Below are 18,691 nucleotides of genomic sequence, written 5' to 3' on the forward strand. Positions count from 1 at the left end.
TATGGGGAAACTGACATAATATAGTGAAACAATCTCATTTTGTTAAAGTACTGTTAATAGCAGATCTGATTACATTTTGTGTACTATTTTTGACATTAATTATGACAGCCATAGACATATTTAAAAAAGAAATATGAAAATAAAATAAAATAAACATAATTTTATTTTTATGTAATTTTAATATGCAAAATGTTTTGCTGAAAAGTCTCACACATATGAAAATACTCACACTTAAATAGATGCTCATTATTACTCAGTAACTCAATCTACAATGTTTTTTAACACAGCCAATGGAATATGCAAATCAAATAGAAATATACTGACTTACAATTAGGTTAAAATCATGAGACTGTAATACATTTATGTAAATTAATCAAAATTATGCCTTTCTCTACACTATTTTCTATGATACTAGATATGACATTATGTTTGAAATGTGCTCGCAAAGAATTTTCCCACATTCTTAGGATTTGGAAAAATATCCTGATAATCAGCTATCGGATAGTGATGTCCAGTCATATTTAATTATAGAAAGGTCTCCATTCATCACGCTCTCCTGGAAGCTGAAAAAAAGGAACTTGCTTTTAAAATATTGTCTGTTTTTTCTGATTGCCAGTAATATGTGTCATAAAAATATATCAACTGAAAGACCCAAGATGGTGATAGTTTTCACTTTTTTATTTGTAACACAAAATTTAATTGAAATTGTTCTACAAATGTAACTAAAAATAGAAATATTTTAACTGGAATGAAATTATTTTTGTATTTTAAGGTAGTGTTACCTTTTGTTGTGCAAGGCGTTGTTGGCTAGCTAAGTAAAATTCCACACGCCTTCTGGTTGAATCTGCTGACCTAAGCCATGAGTAGCGGCCAAACTTTTTTCCCATATTGAACTGAAAAAAATTTGCAAAAATTATCATGACTTAGTAAAATAACATATAATTTTGTTATTGTCATTATTATAAGCAGATAAGCAGTCATTAGCACCCTACTTAGAAAGTGAGTGGACATCATGTAGTTATAATATGATGGACATAGAGAAATTATGGTCAAAGTTTAAACTATTGTAAATTGTGCTCTGGAGAAGTATGTGCTGAGTAAGTGGACTAAGAATGAAGAAGGCCCACCATGTTTTAATAACAAAATTCACAAAATGCAGGGATTGTTGCACTCTTGGGTCAAAAGAGAATGGTGAAATGATGTCAGATAAAAGTTAGCAGAAATTCACGCATCTATGAAAAGATGGATGAGCAAAGAATACAACTTCCACTATCATACCTTATCAAAGGATCTTGCTGAGAGGCTGCAAAGTTTCTGGTCCTATGTAAAATCACTAAGCAGGTCCACAGCTTCTATCCTATCATTCATCAACCAGTCTGGTGTGGCAACAGAAGACAGCAAAATAAAGGCTGGAGTCTTAAATTTTGTGTTTAAAAACTCATTCACACAGGATGATCATAGAAACATACAGTCTGTCATGCATACTCCTGTATGGAGGACATAGAAATAGGCATTTCTGGCATTGAGAAGTAACTGAAAGAGTTGAAAACAAATGAGTCACCAGGTTGTAACATAATACCAATTCAGTTTTACGAGACTTCTCTGTGGCTCCTTACTTAACTTTCATTCTTCATGAATCTCTCATCCAGCACAAAGCCCACATGACTAGAAAAAAACCACAGGTGACTCCTGTATGTAAGAAAGATAAAAGAACTGTCTCCCAAAATTATAGACCCATAGCCTTAACATCAGTATGCTGCAGAAATCTAAATATAATAAATTTCCTTGAAACGGAAAAGCTTCTGTCCATAAATCAGCACAGATTTAGAAAGCATTAATCCTATGAAACTCAGCATGCTCTGTTCTTGTATAACATCCTGTGAACCATGGATGAAGGGCAACAGGCAGGTTCATGTCCCTAGATTGATGGAAAGTGTTTGACACAGTGTAAATGTAAAATGTGATTTATTAGTCTCATTACGTACATTGTACAGATCATATGATGTGTTGTACAGGAGACACATCAAGTTTACCAAAAATATAATTTATAATGATCTACAGAAATTCTTTTTACACTATTTTAAGAATAATGCCAATAAATACAACACTACATTTACTATAAATTAACAGCTTACCAATTTCCTTTGTTATACACAGACAACACTGCAATATTAGCTATAGATTTTTATTGATCAAAGTGTCAGACTGTCTTCCATGAATTCTTCAATGGTGTAGTAACATTTCTCTATTAAAATATTTTAGAGTAAATTTTTCAGCGAACCAAGGTCTGTTGTTAAGATGTTTCTTCCTTTTAATTTGTTATATATTTTTAGCCCCATGTACAGTGGTGTCTGAGCATATAGCTTTAAGTGATGCAAAGGAAATTTGAAGTTTTCCTTGTGACAAGTACCATAGCTATGCTTAAAACGGAACTTTTCAAGATTATGTTGATTATTATATACAAAAATAAAAATTTCAAAAATATACAATGAAATAATTGTTAGTATTTTTAATTTCTTGAACAATGGGCATCATGACTCATTTTTATGGGCAACACACATGTTTCTAATAATTTTCTTCTGAATAATTAGTAACCTTGTGCTGCTTCTAGAGTTTCCCCATAATATTATCCCATACCGAATAACAGATTCAAAATAACTGTGGTTAGACTGTGTTTCTTGTGTCCATATGAGCGGCACCAGATAAAATAAACATTGCAAAAGCTAGGGAATTTAATTTATTTGCCAGGAAGCCTATATGTGTCTCCAGTTTAAACTTTTATCAAGGTTTAGGCCCAAGAATTTCACATGGCTCACATCTGTCATCAGTTGATTATTATGGGCTATTTGTACAGAACATATTGCTGACAATTTAAAGACAAATTTCATTATCTGGGTCTTAGTGACACTGAGCTTGAGACCATTTTTATGGAACCAGGAATCCAGTTTCCCCAGAACAGTTTCTATACTATCTGGAATCTTTTCTATTGTTTTCTATCAGGACTGAGGTGTCATCTGCAAACAAGACTGAATGAGCATAAATATTTAATGGTAAATCACTTATATATGGGAAATTGTTTTCCTTTCAGAGTGGTAGTTAACTGAATTTGATGTTAAAATAACTCTTTGTTTCCTTTCTGTCACATTAGAGTTGAACCACTGTAATGCAATATCTTCGATCCCATAGCTCTTCAGTTAGTGAAGTAATAATGAGTGGTTCACCGAGTCAAAGGCTTTTGTTAGATCACAGAATATTCCTGAGATTTTTGTACCCTGGTCTAGTGATGTGCTTATTTTTTCTGTAAATTCTCTGATAGCATTTATGTTCCTTTTTCCTCCCACTGCAGACTTTTATCAAAGGTTCAAGCATACTGAATAGGTTCACAGATATGTGACTGGCTGGAAAACTTCTTAAGTGATGTAAACCAGTATGTTGCCTTCAGCAGCACGTGATCATAAAAGAGACAAGAGTATGCTCAGGAGTGTCCCAGGGAAGTGTAATAGGAATGCTCTTGTTCTCTCTATATATAAATGATCTGATGGAGAGGGTGTGCATCAGTTTGCAATTGCTGCTGATGCTGTAGTCTATGGGAAAATCTCTTTTTATGATGAATGACAGCTTCCTCTAAATCTAGAAAACTGTAAGTTAATGCAGAGTGTAGGAAAAATAATCATGTAACATTAAAAAATGCATGACAATATCACATTGATTAAATATCTAGATATAACATTACAAAGTGAAATCAAATGAAATGAGCATATAATGACAGGAAAGGCAAATGGTCAATTTTTGGGAGAGTTTTAGGAAAGTGTACCTCACAAACAAAGCCAATCTGAAGCCAACTTGGAACAGATAATTCAGAAGTCCAATAATGATAGAAATATGGTTGGTTGGTTGTTTCGGGGAAGGAGACCAGACAGCGAGGTCATCGGTCTCATCGGATTAGGGAAGGATGGGGAAGGAAGTCGGCCGCGCCCTTTGAAAGGAACCATCCCGGCATTTGCCTGGAGCGATTTAGGGAAATCACGGAAAACCTAAATCAGGATGGCCGGACGCGGGATTGAACCGTCGTCCTCCCGAATGCGAGTCCAGTGTCTAACCACTGCGCCACCTCGCTCGGTGATAGAAATATATCAGATACAATGGCAAAAAGTAGATTTCACCTCTATGAGGATATTACATTTAAATTGATATCAGTGCCACTTAGGCAATAGTACCAACAATGAAATTAGATCTAATGGCAATAAATAGTCTTGACCTCTTTGAGAATGTCCAGTTTGAAACTTGTACTAGTGGCCATGAGGTCATGGTTTTAACAACAATGCTTACCAAAGTACAAAGGGCAAATAAAACAAATAAAAAGATTTATATGTCCAGTGAACTTGTTAAAGTGGAAGTAGTCTCATATCTCAAAGAATATGAAACATTTAGCTCTGGACAGGAGCATGCAGAAGACATGTGGCCCTGGTTTAGAAGAATAGTTGATCATATATTGGCTAGAAATGTATCTAGTGGAACTGTTCATGGCTGGACAGATCCTCCATTGTATACAGTCTCTGCAAAGACACTTCTAAGGAAATACTGACTCTTGTACAACCAGACTAAAGAATTACCATGCCTTGTGTAGGCTGCTCTTAACATTATAACACAAATGGCTGCATTTGGAGTGATGTTTTAACTAGGAAGCATGGACTGTTGATGAATGGAATCGCATCAAGTTCAGCAATGAATTGCAGTTCTACACTAACCCAGATGACCATCATGTTTTGGAGAGACACAGTGGTGTTACTCTTAGTGTCATGGTGTGGGAAGCCATTGAGTTTGACTTCAGGTGATGGTTGATTGAGGCAGGTGTGTCTATGAACTGTCTGTGTGATGTCAAGGTACTCCCATGGCTAGTATATGTATGGGGCCAGTTCAGATGTCATTTCTGTCCCAGTGCCAATATCCAGGATGTCAAGGATCAATTATGACCATTGTGGGCTAAGTTGCCTCAGAAGAGGATGAAATGTCATTAGGACATCCTTCCCAATCAAATCAGTGGTTGAAAATTTGACTTATTTTGTGATCACTGAAGTGAAATCACATTCAGTTTCAATTCATGAAGTTTCATTTCATTTTCTCTTCCTTTTCTGACTGCATCACTGTTTTTGCCAGGCAGAGTATATTTGAATATAGAGGAAACAATATTTTCCAAACAGCAAATTTTATTGCCTCACCTTTTAGAGCATAACTAATTTCAGAACATAAATAGTTCCAATATCAAATACATACCATCAGGTTTAATTTTGCCAAAAGAATGTATTACTGGAATTTTCAGTGGTGATCGCTAGTGTGTCACTTACTGAACACCTGTTGTAAGCTAATGTGTACATCTTAAAGGCTAAAAGGCTAAACTATATACCTTCTGTGTGAATATTACACATCCTTTAATATGTAAAATAAAGAAAAGACAGACACTCTCCTACAGCTGAAACGTGTGGCACATAGAAACAAGCAATAGAAACATAATTAGACTAGCTTTTGGGCTCTTGCTCTTTCTCTAGTAGAAGTAGATACATTCATGGACACAACCACACAGGTACCCAAATGCACATGCACATGACCATGGTGGGTAAGACTCACCATGGCCACAGCCATGTGCATTTGGGTGTCTGTCTGGTTGTGTGGATGAATGTGTGTAATTCTACTATAGATAGAGCAAGAACTCAACAGTTGTAAAATACTATTTCAACTGCATGTGTCTGCATGTAACACATCACACAGCTATAGGTGAGTGGTTGCCTCTGCTTTATTTTATATATTATCCCTACAGGAATTTTTATTGTTATTGGACATCCTTTGGGAATTAAACCAGGGATGTTGCCATCGACACCGTGAAATTCATTATGTGAAGAGTCTCATTATGTGATGCTATTTACTTTTATTCGCTGAATGTTCATAAGAGAGAGAAGGGGTTGTTTGGAGGGGGGGGGGGGGGGTGAATGAGGAAGTGAGGGAGGGAGAGAGTGATCAAAATTTTGATGCTGATTTTTTGAGAATAAGCAATACGCCTTACAGAACAGTATTTTTCTTGAATGGGTTTATGACATTTGGGTCAAGTAGCTGCTCTCTGCTAGATCCAGCATAATTCATGTTTTTATATAGCGTTTATTCAATTTCTTCCCTTGTTTAACCCCATAGAAAAGATTCAGTACAATTATGCAAACATACTCATATGCACAGTGAATGATAAGATCATTATTCAAAATACACTGATTGTTCACTAAATTATACTTTCCTATCCAGCCTGTGTATTTGGCTGCACATAGCAATAGGACTGGTCTGTCATCAGATAGTGACTATTAAAGTATGCTGTGGAACACAGTCATGTATGCATTTCTCCAGCAGATGTCTAGAAAGTCACTTATGTCTTATCCAGATTACTCACAGAGATTCCAAATAAATCAACAAGTATGTATTTTTTCACTGAGAGTTGAAAAATGGCCTGTCGGTTTGGCATCATATTCTTCATTTGCCCTAGGTGTGTGTTTGGTATCATGTGAATGAAACTGTTGCCCCATTATGTATGACATACATAGAGCAAGCCTTGAGTGTTGATTATGTTTGTGTAGCAAGAAATTGCATTCCTGAAAGGAATGGAAGACTGATTTCCAATATTTCAATCTTATTTACTGATATGGGATCTTGACTGTTGCAGTATTTACGAAAACATTAGTAGTACCATTTGAGACGAAACCTAATGTACATTCTGTGCAAGAGTGGTTTTAAGAACATGGCCTTGGTTATGTGGAATGACACCCATATTTACCTGATTTCAATCTCACAGAGAACTTATAATTGCATTACATATAGCTGATGATAAATGCAAGACTACCAGTGTCATATTGTTGTGCGTCCAAAGTCCTAGGGCTTTTTTTTCCTGACTATTAATATGGCTTTCAACTGTGATTCTGTTGGGTGTACGGGGCAAAATCCAAGTTTCTCTGTGGTTAAGATTCCATGTTAAACTGCAGGACAGCCTACTGATAATCAGACAAGCCCATTCTCAGGTTAAAGGAAGGCAAGGACTCCAGTGAGTATAGTAAATCACTCAGGTATTTAAAGCAAGTGTTTGTATTGATGACTACTTTGGTTACAATAATGTGAAAAATGATAATTCTGATGGAAGAAAGTCAAACATATACATTCTTCCATGTGTACATAGCTCCATAGATAAAAACAACTCGACTAATTTGCAAGAACATTGCTGCCAACATACAACCTTCTTGGTAATTGCCTTTTCTACGCTTATTAAATTTATGCTATAGCAAAAACTTGCACAAAGAACGTTCATAATAAAACTTAGAAATAGCAAAGTGATTTTACAATGGCTGGACAAAAATTTGGACACACCACAAGGAATGAATGTTTGAACATGAATGCAAATGCTAGCCAAACCTTCTGGTTTGTGCTGTTGTATTTAACCATGAATGGTACCTGTCTAATGTTCCAAGTGTCAGTAATGATCAAAACAGTGTTCTGTGTAGTTGTGTGTGCCTTATGTCAGAGCTAAGAGGATTCAAACATGTTCAAATTGTTAGTGCTCGTATGATGGATGCTTCCACAAACAAGGTAGCCAAAATATTTGGTGCTTTACGAGGTACCATATGGAAGATTTATACCACATACAGGGAAAGTGGAAAAATATCATCTGCTAAGAGAATGTAGGAGAAAGTGTGTGTTGAGTAATCATGACAAGTGATCATGAGGAGAATTAAGAGGATGACAGCTGCAAAAGTCACTGCAGAACTGAATATCACACATGTGAACCCTGTCTCACGGCACCAATGCTATAAAATCTGGACTATGGAGCAATGAAAGAATTTCATTTGGTCAGGTGAGTCTTGTTTCAAACTGTTTCCAAGCTCTGGCTGAGTTGACTTCCCAAGAGTGAAACATGGTGGGAGTTTGATGATGATTTGGGCACCCATATCATGGTATCTAATGGGCTCCATGGCTACTCTGCAAGGCCGCATTACTGCTAAGGATTATGTGACCATTTTGGCTCATCAAGTGCAATGTTTGTGCCCCAATGGTGAAGCTGTGTTCCAAGATGATAGGGCCCCTATTCACAAAGTTTGCATCATTCAGGATTGAGTTTGTGTGCACAAGACTGAATCAGTGCATTTCTCCTGGCCACCACAGTCACCAAATCCCAATATTATTGAGTCTTTGTGGTTTATGTTGAAGAGAAGGGTGCACAATTACCATCCACCTCCATCAACATTATGTGAACTTGCCGCTATTTTGCACGGAGAATACTATAAGATTCTCTCAAAATCTACACAGAAACTGTCTTTATCCAGTCATCCAGTCCAAGATGGCTGGAAGCTGTTTTGATTGCCAAAAGCTTTCCTGCACCATATTAGGCATGGTAATGTGTTGTTCTTTGGTGTTTCCATATTTTTGTCACCCCCCGCCCCCCATATATGCCAAATTAAAAGACAAGAAACGTGTACCAACAAATTTCAAATGGTTCAAATGGCTCCAAGCACTATGGGACTTAACATCTGAGGTCATCAGTTCCCTAGACTTAGAAGTACTTAAACCTAACTAACCTAAGGACATCACAGACATCCATGCCCAAGGCAGGATTCAAACCTGCGACCGTAGCAGCAGCACGGTTCCAGACTGAAGCGCCTAGAACCGCTCGGCCACAGCGGCTGGCACTAACAAATTTAAAAATTTCTATGTTAACAAGAGTGAAATTGCAAAATCATAATGAAAATTATGGCACAGCTAATACTTACAGAGCCACAGTTCTTTTCAGGAGTGCAGCATGAAAAAAAGGATTTTTCAGTTATATTAAAAATGACTTTCTTATTTATTTTATAAAGTTATTTTGAGGAGGTAAATTTAACACACTCTGATTCATTGTTCTGGGCAAACACATTCTTATATAATATTGTTCAACTTCTTTTGGTAGAAAAGTTACTGTACAGTATGGTAATTATAATGTTTGACACTTAGGTCAAATAAAATAAAGGTTTTACTCATATATTACAAATCAATAACTTGTCACTGAAGACAGTGATATACATACATGCATACATTATAACTTGTAGATAACACCACAAAAAGGAAATCTGAAGGATGTAGAACAAATCAAGGCCTAAGTTACAAGAGAAAATAAGTGCCCAAAAATGATATCTGTAAGTTGCATTAAAACATTTCTAGCTGTTGTTAATTTTCTGTAATCCTTTCACACTTAAAAATAGTGTAATAAAGGTAACGGAATTAGGAGAAAACAATTACTTTGGAAACACTATTATTTTTCACTTATTCTGTTTAGTCGTGATTTATCAACTGCCATTTGCCTATTATTCACATGGCTACATTGTTAATTATCAATGAATGACATTTATATACATGGTTTAAGAATGTACTGTTTAGAAAGAAATTTTTTCCTTGTTGCAGTGTATATGCTGCATTGATTTTATAAAAATAACGTAAAACTGTTTGTTGGACAGGATTTGACCCTATATCCCAGCATTTTGTGTGCAGTGCACTACAGAGTATGCCATCAAGTTACGTCTCACAGACTGACTCAGTTCTTCAGCTTATAATGAGCTTCTCCCTTTTATTTAAACCCTGCAGAGGTTCCTCACAGTGCTGTGAGAGTAGCACCTCTGAGAGAAAGGATGTAGCAGGGAGTGTAGCTTAATCTCAGCCTCAGGGTTGTCAATGAGTAAGAACTCTTTTACTCTTTGGAAAGTACATGCTGTATTGTTTATATATGACAAATTAGGAATTGTGTGGTGAATCCACCTTGGCTCTTGTGGACAATGTGCTATCATATTAACTATTTAAGCATATTTCATGGACTGAAATCTTGGATATCAGGATTCTGTTTATGTGTTGTGCTTGTTTGACACAATGAAGCATAATGGTACAGCAAACACAGTTGGCTGGAATTAACTGTGATTGTTTCATTGGTAGATTAGTGGCAGGCCACAGTCAGCACCCATTATTTAACAGCCATGGAGAAGTTTCCAGGAAGGACAATACATTGGACAGCAATACAAACATTTACAAAATAAAAAATATGCTTCAGTTGCCAATAATTTTCATAATTTATTCCATGACTGATTTCGAAGCATAAAGCTTCATCTTCAGGTGCCACAAAATAATTATGGGAACATAAATGTGCTTGGGTCAATCAGTCACGGGAGGGGGATCTCACCCACATCAATCAACACATGGACACATGGGAGCATAGGATTGGAAACCTCAGTGCATACCTGGACAGCACGACATAGACTTACCCATCATGTTGTTCAGGCAGGCTGTTCCCAAATTATTTGATGACACCTGAAGATAAAGGTTTAAGCTTCAAAACTGATTGTGGAATAAATTAAGAAAATTAGTGACAGCTGAAGTGGATTTCTGTTCTATAAATATATTTCTCAGTTGAAGACATTCACCTGGTCAAATATTTTGTACAGATATTGTTGACTACATGCCATAACCTAGTGCCAGAATCAGTATCTTACCTCAAGTTCCCTATGATGTCCAATCAGTAAAGCACCAGCTCTGTGTAGAGACACTGCATAATCTTCTGGGACACACATCTGCTACCTAACTTCGTATCATCATTCTTGAGAGAGGCTCTCTATGCAGAGCAACCTGCCACTTGAATTTCCCCCTCACAGATGGATCACTTGTTTCAGTGAGTGTGGTGTATTGACCACAATGAGTGGACACAGAAATAATATTTTAGTGCCCTGTCTAGAGGTGGGTCAAATTCAGCATGTAGATAGATGCTCACCATCTGTTAATCTGGCACACATGTGAGACCCATAACACTTGTCCCTGGGATGACACCATGGAAACATACATTTCATGGTATGTGCTTCTTAAGGTTAGTTGTGCACTAGTCTATAGTGTTTTCTCACATGAAGGAAAAAAGTATGAGTTTGTGCACTATGGCACTGTACTAAACAATTTCAATGCTGTATGATGCTTTTCCCCCAGAGGAAGAGGGAAAATACATACCAGTGTGCAGAACATTATTAAGTTTCAATATGGACTTTGTCAATACTGTTTTGTCTGAACTTTACTTGCCAGAGCTTGGAAAATTAGACATAAGAGAAGTACAAAGTTTGGGGTTCATTTGCTTGTCAACAAAATACTAAATAAGGGCTACTTTTACAAAATAAATTTTGAGTTATAAGAATACCATCAGAAGGTTTTCGCTATCGGTGGCTTTCTCTTTGCTGATTATAGCCTGTTGTGCAATACTGTTTGAATGATGGTACTAAAAACAAGAGGTTGTCAAAATATAAGTATTTCCTTTCCTTTTTAGCAAAATGTCCTGACCAGATGTTTTTGTTGTGCCACCTCTTTAGAGAACCTGTTCTTCATTTTTCCCATTTGCTGACATGTAAGACTAATTCTGAGATGGTGCCTTTGAAAAGACCATGGCGAATTTTCTGGCTCATCCTTGCCCAATTGGTGCTTATGCTCTCACTGTAGTGACTTCACCACTGATCTCACTTTATACCCCACACTCCTTCTTTTCTGCTGTGTCCACCAAAAGGTATGGTGCACACCGATACACAGATAGTGACACCACATAGCAAGGCCAGCCTCCAGGGACATGAAAAATAGTTATGGTCAGATCACATAAAGAGCACACAAAGCTCAGACATGTTCTCCTCCCATTTTACATCACACAAACAGTTCCCAAGTGAACATCCAAAGATGGATATAACTGTATGAATAGCTCCACTCCAACAGTGTTTATCAACAGTTAGCCACTTAGTTTGACAATATCAACACTGCACCTCAAGACAGCATTTTTAGTTATCGTTCACTTGATTCTGGACTAGATCACTGTTCGAGAGTTGATCAGTGCAAGTGAATATTTGAAAACATTGCTAAGCATCATCTTCCCAATCAAGTTAAATAATTTATAGTTTATATTAATAAATTATTCAAAACCATTGCTAATTTCATTGCTTTCAATTTTGCCATAGTTTGCCCTATGGTGAGGCTGTATAGTTGCTGTTTACAGCAAGAAACCTCAATAGTAGAAACTACTTTTGGTGATATAGTGTTCTCTTCCTGTCATATTTATATGTTTGCCTCCAAAGGTGTTTGGCAAATAGAATATTTACTATCTGCCATTTTTGTGCATATCACACAAGAACTATAAAACATAAATTAATATGAAACAGGCTAACATTCTCTCAAACTACAGTTCTTTCATTCATAAATGTTCATGCAGGAGATGATGTCTTCTACATTACTAAAATTACTCAGAAAAAAGTATAAGCCAACTATAAAAGATGCTACAGAGTCAAATATAAGGCCATTATGTGAGAGAGATATTTTAACATTTTGTGGTACTGAACATTTCACCTCTCCAGTGTCTACGTAGGTGAGCGACTTTGAACATATGCAATATGTGCTTTATATGGTATATACCTTGTGATAATACAGACTCAAAAACGTTCCAAAATATCACAAAGTCTGTTGTATAAGTTGTTTGTAACATGAAAGAAAAAATATATATATAATGAGACCCTGATACCTACTCCTTAAGCAACACCAGCCATATGATCAATGCTAATTTGTGTATTTAACTGAAAAATGATAGATGCATAATGGTTATTTGATACTTTCATGACTGATAGGGCAGAAACTGTTAAAATGTTATGCTGAGTGATGCCATACTGTCAAGATTCCTCAAAATGTTCTGATGTATTTCAGTGTATGTGGGGCTTTTCTGTAGTCTATGTGTACAATGTTTCACACATTAAAATTACTGATGAGCTTTGTATTAATTAAAATGTATATTTGCTCATTTTAGGTACAGTGGTTAATGCCAGATGCTAATGTCAATAAAGTTTGCTGAGTGACATGCATAATTCATGCATGAAAGTTGTTGTTCTGATTCCTGATCTCGTATGGATTTGATATGGGGCAGGGAAGTATGGAGTGAGGTCAAATGAGGAACTATTCCAACAAAGAACAAGTTTTATGGATGTGTCTGTAACTAAAAAAATGTTGGATAAAAATGTTTGGATCAAGGAACAAGTAATTTGTATATCAAGAAAATTCAACATGTTCTGGGTTAGTAGGTCTACAAGAATGCTATGAAAACAGGTAAATATGAGGGAACTTGTATACTAATGCAAAAAAAACATTAGCTAGTGATCATTATCAGCAGAAAAATTTAACATTTTATTTTCTTCTCTAAAAAGATTGGATATAGATAGCCAGTACTTCCACAAAGTATAAGATACTCATGAGACATGTTTCCACATTTTGTTGTGCATAACTTTCCAGTCCTTCAATTGCTAATAACTCATAATTTCATCATATTGTGGCATTGTTTCACAACCCTTTATTGCATATGAGCTATGGCTTTTCTGTATGTCCAACTTTTAACTATTCAAAATTTTCATCACCCTGCTGAAAACAGTTAACTCAGCTCAAAATTTTATTCATAATCTGTATACAAACACAATCACTTGTGTTATGAGTAAATATATAAAGTGTCATTACACTTTACACAATATGGACAATTACAAGAGAGCAGGATTTATGCAGGATGTTTTAAACAAATTTCCTTCTTCTTGCAGGAGATAGTATTGGTAAAAACTAGAAAAAAAGTTGTGTAACACACTACCCAGGTGGGGAAATGCCACTAGGTAGTTGCTATGGAAAATTGTGAGTGGCTAAGAAAGACCACACGGATGGTGGATAACCATACACAAATCAGAAAGCACAAACTGAAAGGAATTTGAACATGAAGCCAAGAATTGTTAACAGAACTTAAATGGCAAACCAAGAAAAATAACCAAGAAGTAACATGTCATTGTGTGCAAACAGTACCATTGGTGACTTCCCTCATTGCCTGTGCTACCAGAGGGTCTTGCCAATGGGCATGGTGTCCACACCACATGTGGTGTGGCCATAAAACCATACAATTCAGGATGGCCAATGCTTGTGTGTTCATCTCAACTTCAGTGTTTGAATGAGCAACAATACTAAAGCCCTACCTCCTTTAATAGGCATGTAGCATATGCAGGGGCAAAGACCCACAATTTCTACTTCTGATTTTTTTCTGAGAAGCAGAACCCAGATGTTAATATGGAAAGGGCAATAATATGTAGCCTGTACACCTGCGGTATATTAAGGCTACTGACAGAAATTGAACATTTGTGGTTGAAGTAGAATACAACTTTTTCTGAATAATAGTTCCTGAGGATGTTTGCTCCACAAGATGGGGCAAAGATCTATGATACGGACATTTGTACAAATTAATTAAAAGCTGAGTAAATTCATGTATTATACACTCTTGTTCAGAAAAAAAACATCTTGAATGACTACAGATATGATGCTCATATTCACAGGACATGTACATTAGTATGTTCTGCAGAAATGATTAGCATTTGAACCATGTCGGCTCAAGGGTTCAAGATCAACATCAATATTGTGACACAACACCGTCTACCAGTAAAATGTGCCTGCAGCTCTCATTGTCACTATAAACCAAAAGTAATTGATTAGAGTGACTTAAGTAGACGTGCAGGATGCCTGGCAGATGTATGCACAATCTGTACCATCAAATCAGTGAGTTTGAAAGAGGGTGCATTTTTGGCATGAGAGAATGTGATGCATCCATGCATCCATCCAGGAAATTGCTACTCATATGGGATGAAGTGTTTCGGCAGTGCAATGGGTGTGTGCAGAATGGTTCACAGAAGGCCACAGAACAGATGAGATGGGTCAGGTTGTACCACCCAGACACTCCCCGAGAAGATCGACACCTCATCCAAATGGCATTGCAGGACAGATCTGCATCCTCCTTGTCTCTGGCATAGCAGTGGAACACTGTAACACATCATACACTATTAGGGGTGGCAGTTCATCAGTGTTTATTACGACATGGGTTACATGCATGTCGTCCACTTCTCTGCCTATCTTTGACGAACGTGCAGAAACATACTAGACAGCAATGGTGTATGGAATGACATTACTGGGATAGGAATGGCATCACATAGTGTTTTTGGATGAATCCAGGTTCTGTTTGTTTAAAAATGATGGTTCGCTGCAGACAGTGACTGCATTTGCACAAGACATGCAGTGCCAACTCATGGCCTTATGGTGAGAGGTGCTATTGGGCACAGCCACAAATCACAGCTGATGCATGTTCAAGACACTAAGATCAGTGTGACCTATGCAAATAACACCCTGTGGCCCTAGCCATACCCTTTCTGCACAACACCCCAGACACCATTTTTCAGCAAGACAGCGCATGCCCACATTATGCTGCAGGAACACGTGCCTTCTTAGTGTCACAGGGTGTCAGCCTATTGCCCTGGTCTGCCAGATCACCAGACTTGTCGCCAACGAAAAGGTATGGGACATGGTGAAACGTCACATGCTACGCTGTGACCCAATCACAGATGAACTTTGGAACCAAGTGAACACAGCGTGGATGGGTATGCCACAAGATGCAATTCATACCTTATATACATCAGTGCCATCACACATGGAACAAGTTATCAGAGCCCATGGTGGACCCTGTGCCTATTAGGTAACAGGACACATCCTGAACCGAGGTGACTGAAATGCTAAACATTTCTGCAGAACATACTAATATACATGTCCTGTGAATAGTTGATCCAAGTATTCTATTTTTTTCTGAACATGAGTGTCTTAAAGAAATAACACATGATCACAAACAACATCATTTTTAACATTACTATAAGGATTGCCCAAGTTCACTCAGATCATAAAAAGTAATTTTATCTTGAAAATGTCCAGAACTGCTTTGAACTGGGGGGAATATATTTTACACGGGAACTCCCCAGATGATGCGATTCTCACCAATATATCACTAATGATGTAGCCATCATGCAGATGAGCTGTCACTTTAGCAACACAGAGATGGAACGTGATTTTAGTCTTTCAGTAGACATTAAACACAGCAAAGTCACCAGCATGGAGATCTTTGAGTATGTACTATTACTGTCTGTTTCATCTTCAAACAGGTTTTCTGGATACTCGCTGCTTCCATCAAATGACATTCTGGAGTCTGATTCACTACAAGACTCAACTTCTACAGTTCTTTTTTTGAGGTCACACATTTGGCCAGAAAATGCACCTCTGAGTTTTCTTCCCACGTTTTTCCTTTTCCTGATAACTCTTTTCTTTTGTCTCTTCTTTCAATCTCTCTTTATTTGGTATGGATGTAAGTAGCGTAGATTTGAGACCCCTGCCCCTACATTTATTTTTAACTGAAATTTTTGGAGATGGAATGGTATCACCTGGTGGAATCACAGTTGTAGTTTGCTGAATATCATTTGAAGGCCTAGCTGGAGAGTGTTAAAATTGCTCATTGAAAGGTACAGAGGCAGGTTCAGGGATTTGTGCCGTTGGCCCATCCTGATTACTTTCTGAATCAGAAGCACCAGCTGATTCTTCAGGGAGAGCACTGTTATTGTTAGGACTTGGACTGACTTCAAATACATTGAGTAGCTGTACATCATGATCGTTCTTGTCAGCTGCATCTGCTTCCTCTTGATCTGTCACTTCAGCTGGCAATAAATATTCTTTGGTGAAGATACTGGCATCAGCTGGGGAAATTCCTGTCACTCTGAACCCTTTAGTGGCTTTTTTTTCATATTTGCATATTTCTGAAAAGCATGAGTTACCTAGTATCAGCAAGAATGGGTTGTCTTCTGTTGGATTGACATGCTTCCCAAAGTGCTTCAAAAACACAAGAAATGTATCTGTGTTCACGTACCTGAATCAGTCACAGCCATCCCAGGTCCAGTTGGGACAGCTTAAATCAGGATTAGATTCGGTCTTTTCCAAGAAAATATGAAAAATGTTGGAAGACAATATCCTGCAGCACTCATACCGCATCACTGTTTTACCTTGCTCAGCTTAAACATTTTTGACAGTCAGACATCTGATTTGGTTGACAATCATACACTCTAATGAATTCTATCAAAGTTTGAAAATACAGATCTACCTGCTGTTTATTGAAACCCATAGTCCTAGCAATACTGATTTTTCTTCAGGCTCTCAGGGACAGATGATTTCTCTTTGTGAACTCTCTTTCACAGTCAGTTCTTGGCAATTTTGTTCTTTATGAGAATGGATGAGATTTTCCATTCCTTTCTGCATATTCAAAGGTAAGATAGGATAGAAATTTAAGATCAAGCCATAAAACAATTCCTGTTCTACCTCTGGCATAAATACATGTTTAAAATGGCCCAGAAACTCCAGATCTCTGCCAGCTTTCAATTGCTGCCTAATTGTGGATTCATCATAACCAAGTGTGCAACCAATTTCCCTGAAAGATGTGCCATTTTCCTTCATCAGACATGCCTCATTTATAGGTGCCACTGTCAGTGGCATCAAGCCAAGACTTTTTTGTTACAGTTCATAAAATAATTTATATCAGGACTCTAACACATAAGATACTGAATGCTGACAACTGTAACGTTGACATGTGTGAAAATATGCTTTACCTCATAATTATAAGTCGCATGGCCATAGACACACAAAATTTCCTGACTAAGATGTGCACCATACTGGCTTCCTGATCACATAACTCTACCATTTTTATGAACAATGAGGCACTTTTAAGACACAATATGATCTTTGCCCCATGCCAATCTTTACCCCTATACATTAGGGTCAGAAATCAGCAGATCTGTGCTTCATCCACTGGGGCAATGAGAAGCATTGGGTGGGTAGCACTGCCTGTGACTCCAATGGTGTCTCAATTTCTGGGGTTTCCATCCCTGTGGCATCTTGCTCACTTGCTGCCTGGTCCACTGGTTATTCATTTGATACCTGGTCCACTGGAGGCTGTGGTTTGCTGCCGAGACATTGAGACTATCTGTGACTGCAGTATTGGAGGAAATAATTCACCCTCCATGGGATGCCAGCCCTGCATCAATTCAGTAGTTGGCTGCTCCTACTACTGGTAATGATAGTGTGGACACAGGTTGTATGGCACTATGGCTGTGTCCAGGGTACAAAACTAGAGGTGCTGGCTGTCAGTGGGGGTGGCCTAAAACATGCTAACTGATAATGGTGGGGTTGGAAGTCCACCAGTGCTAGCTCAAAGAGAGAGGAGGACCCCTGCATATGTCACAGCCACAATTGGTTCCAGTGACAAATCACGAGCTGCTGCATGGCCTAGAATGATGCCTGGTGCCCATCCCATCTTTTGGCCAAGCATGTGAGCCCACATAGTGCCACTGTGCTGGTAGTGGACGTGTAACTTGGGCTTGGAGTCCACAGGGCAGTATGCAGCAGATCTAGGAGTGTGTGTAGCCAGTGCCCACACAGCACTTCAACTGGGCTTGTCCATTGACTGGGATGGACCGATATGTGGCAATAAATGCTGTTAAGGCCTCATCAGTAGGCAACAATGCTAGTGTCTTTCTCATTTACTCCTTGAAGGTTTTGGCCATCTGTTCCACATTTCAGTTCAATATCAGGTGAAAAGGAATGGTGATCAAGTGCAATAGTCCACTGCACTGTCAGAAATCCTCAAATTCTGCTAAAACAAACTGAGATCTGTTGTCAGATACTAAGATGTGGGGACCTCAAACTTAGGCAGACAGAGAAGTGTGATCATGCATCAGCATTTGTATGCTGTACAGCGGTCCAA

The 18,691-nt window shown here is 37.8% G+C and overlaps 1 long non-coding RNA gene across 1 annotated transcript in view; it reads right to left on the reverse strand.

Moving 5' to 3' along the window:
- Positions 1-390: 390 nt before the first annotated feature.
- Positions 391-18,691, reverse strand: part of LOC126471616 (uncharacterized) — a 236,302-nt gene continuing 218,001 nt past the window's right edge. Inside the window, exons 4-5 of the long non-coding RNA XR_007586350.1 lie at positions 783-893; positions 391-563 (exon numbers count right to left, since the gene is read on the reverse strand). This is a non-coding gene — a long non-coding RNA (uncharacterized LOC126471616). The remainder of the gene's footprint in view (positions 564-782; positions 894-18,691) is intronic.

Source organism: Schistocerca serialis, chromosome 3 (assembly GCF_023864345.2).
Source record: "Schistocerca serialis cubense isolate TAMUIC-IGC-003099 chromosome 3, iqSchSeri2.2, whole genome shotgun sequence".
Lineage (NCBI taxonomy): Eukaryota > Metazoa > Arthropoda > Insecta > Orthoptera > Acrididae > Schistocerca > Schistocerca serialis.